Raw genomic sequence first — 3,530 nt, 5'->3', positions numbered from 1 at the left:
ACACAGATAGACACACACACACACACACACACACACACAGACACACACACACACACACACACACACACACACACACACACACACACACACACACACACACACACACACACACACACACACACACACACAAGCTCAGCACTGACAAACTCACTCCCTCCAGGAATTAGAGATCTGGGTTTAGTTAAACCGAGCCCCGTCAGCGCGGCAACTCTATCCCATCCCCCGGTCCTGGGAGGGACCCGGGGGAGCAGAGCCCGCCCTGCTGTACAAACACCCTGATTCTTATTACCTCAGCCCCATTCCACAGGTCATCTATATCACAAAGATATCTACACTATCGCAGTAAGAGTTAGATGTCTGCCTGCCAAATAAAAACTAAATATGATGACGAAAAGAAAATATATATATGACATTGATGTCATATTTGTCTTAAAAACACACACACACACACAAACACACACACACACACACACACACACACACACACACACACACACACACACACACACACACACACACACACACACACACACACACACACACACACACACACACAAACAAACACACACACGAAGCCCTAGGTTGAAATAGGAATGACAGCTCACCTAAAGGCGATCGGACTGCGGTTCTGTGTGTCGGAGTAAGTAAGTCCAAACCTTTCGTAAATTCTCCTGCCTTTATCCTTCAGCACCAGTCAATATGTCCTTCAGCTGTTTGTTTGTATTTGAAATGTGTACTGCTTTGATCTGCCCTCCTGACTAGGTGAGACCATCCCAGCCTCCACAGATGAATCTCTCTCCTGCTCGCACTCTCTCTCTTACAGCCTCCTTCTCTCGCTCTCTCTCTCTCTCTGACAGGTACAGGAAAGAGACAGCGAACCTGATGTCCCTCATTTGTATAAGATATACAGGGCATATTGTACAAGATATACAAACACACAGACACGCAGACAAACAGACACACAGACACACAAACAGGCACCTGATTGATGCCTTACTACACCAAAGCAGGTGTTCCAGATAGCAGATAGAAGAGCCAGTGGGTTAGTTGGGCTAAAGACTGACTGTGCTGGTCCCCATCAACCTAAGCTTAAGGATCCACCAGTGACCACTTTTCTTTTGATTTGTTTTGCCGAAACTAAACCTAAGATGGTCCCTGAAAGGAAGTGTCCATGTCTGTCCTGCCAGAGTGTGTCCATGTAGATAAGACCATAAGTTACAGTTTGTGGAACGAACCTGTGTTTGTAGAGTTCTTGCCTGGTGTTTCTCTCCCAGTGCCCGGTCAAGCGCTCAGGAAGAACCCCGATATTCACTGAGCTGCTTTCAAGTGGAGGATGTCTTCTGGTTGCCGTGACCACACAGGTCACTGCTCACTTCCCCTTACTCACTTCCTGTTATTATACTCCGTCTTCTTTGTTGGTGGCGGTGGCTGCTCCTGTCCTGGACAGAGAAACTGAATAACCCGAGGATTTAGGAACGCTCAGAGAGAGAGGGAAGGGAGGGGCGGATAAAGAGAGATAAAGAAAGAAGAGGGAGAAGACTGAGAGGTAAGGGGCAGAGGGAGAGAGAGGCAGAGAGAGAGAACGAGAGAGAGAGAGAGAGAGAGAGAGAGAGAGAGAGAGAGAGAGAGAGAGAGAGAGAGAGAGAGAGAGAGAAAGAGAGAGCGAGAGTGAGAGAGTGAGAAAGAGAGAGAGAGAGAGAGAGAGAGAGAGAGAGAGAGAGAGAGAGAGAGAGAGAGAGAGAGAGAGAGAGAGAGAGAGAGGCAGAGGGAGAGCGAGAGGAAAAGAGGGGGAGAGAGAGGGAGAGAGAGGGGGCAGAGGGAGAAAGAGGCAGAGAGAGAGAAAGAGAGAGAGAGAGATAGAGTGAGAGAGAGGGAGAGTGAGAGCGAGAGAGTGAGAAAGAGAGAGAGAGAGAGAGAGAGAGAGAGAGAGAGAGAGAGAGAGAGAGAGAGAGAGAGAGAGAGAGAGAGGCAGAGGGAGAGCGAGAGGAAGAGAGAGGGAGAGAGAGGGGGATAGAGAGGGGGCAGAGGGAGAAAGAGGCAGAGAGAGGAATATGAGGAATATGAGTGGGGTTGGGGGAGGCAGAGAAAAAGGTGAGAAGAGAGAGAGAGAGAGAGCGCGAGAGAGAGAGAGAAATTCATTATACATCCTTTCAAGACTAGGATTGAGTTAAAGAGATTATCTGAGATAATCCTCCGATTCCACCACATAGAGCTAGTCAATATTTCAGAGGACCAATATGAATACGTGTGTGTGTGTGCGTGTGATTTAAGTGTTATGCGGGTACGTGTGTGGGATTGTGATGTGCATGTGATGCGTCTGTGTCTGTGTTTTTGTGTGTGTGTGTGGGTGTGTCAGCATAAGCTCTTCTACTTATGTCGATAAATGTCGGGAATTAATTCAGTATGCCTATGTCACTGTAGTGCGTATGTTGGGCTGTGTGTGTGTGTGTGTGTGTGTGTGTGTGTGTGTTTGTGTTTGCGTGTGTGTTGGAACGGCCATGTGTGTGTTTGTATCTGACAGAGAGATCTCATCTAAGCTTGTTAATGAGATGAGGCAAGAGCCCCCCCCCCCCCCCCCTCTTGGGGGAGTCTGCAGTCATTTAGAGAATTGGACAGGAAAGCTCTATGTGCTTTAACACTACAGCCCTCCTGGCAACGAAGGAGACCTCCTCTCCCCCTCTCTCCCCACCTCTCTTCTATCTCCAAGTCCTTCTCTTTTTCTCTCTCTCCCTCTCTCTCCCCTTTCTCCTCTCTCGCTCTCTCTCTCAATTATATTAAATTCAATTGAAAAAAGCTTTATAGCCATGAGAAATATACATTTGCATTGCCAAAGCAGGTGAACAATAAAATAAACAGCGTTATAAAATAAAAAGTAAAAAGGTAAGGAATATATTATAATAATAAGTATGAACCTTTAAATAAAAAATATCTCTATATATCAAATGTTATACAATAAAAGTACTTTATAAAGTAAAATGTGCGATATTATAAAAATTACAAAAATTAAAGTATTCAATGAGGGTGCTTAATGTGAATATATGGTCTGTTGTACGATCATTTGGTGAGAAACCAATCTAGTTTTTGCTTATGGCATTATTTTCAATCAGGAAGTTAAGGAGTCTGCTATATATAATCATGCATAGAATTTTACCGAGGTTGCTGTTGACAGAGACTCCTCTGTAGTTATTAGTGTCAAATTTATCTCCACTTTTGTGGATTGGGCTAATCAGTCTTTGGTTCAAAATATTGGGGAAGATCCCGGAGCTATGAACAGTGTTAAGCAGTTTTAGGATTGCCAATTGGAATTTGAGATCTGTATATTTAATCATTTTGTTTAGAATGCCATCAACACCGCATGTCTTTTTTAGTTTAAGATAACTTATTTTGTCCTGTAGTTCTTTTAATGTGATTGGAGAGTCTATTGGGTTCTGATAATCTTTAATAACTGATTCTAGTTTTTGTAATTTATCTTGTATATGTCTTTGTTCTTTGTTCTTTACAATGGGGCGAAAGAGATTGGAGAAGTGACT

At 44.4% G+C, this 3,530-nt stretch overlaps 1 protein-coding gene across 3 annotated transcripts in view; it reads right to left on the bottom strand.

The window, feature by feature from the left end:
* The window catches only part of cdh5 (cadherin 5), a 43,295-nt gene extending 41,715 nt beyond the window's left edge, over nucleotides 1–1,580 (bottom strand). Inside the window, exon 1 of one of the 3 annotated variants that reach the window (XM_030378820.1) lies at nucleotides 1,236–1,580. The gene's annotated coding sequence lies outside the window, so the exon portion shown is untranslated. The other 2 variants (XM_030378822.1, XM_030378821.1) reach the window with 2 other exon arrangements.
* Nucleotides 1,581–3,530: the final 1,950 nt, after the last annotated feature.

Source organism: Gadus morhua, chromosome 15 (assembly GCF_902167405.1).
Source record: "Gadus morhua chromosome 15, gadMor3.0, whole genome shotgun sequence".
Lineage (NCBI taxonomy): Eukaryota > Metazoa > Chordata > Actinopteri > Gadiformes > Gadidae > Gadus > Gadus morhua.
This window is presented reverse-complemented; position numbering and strand designations above follow the sequence as displayed.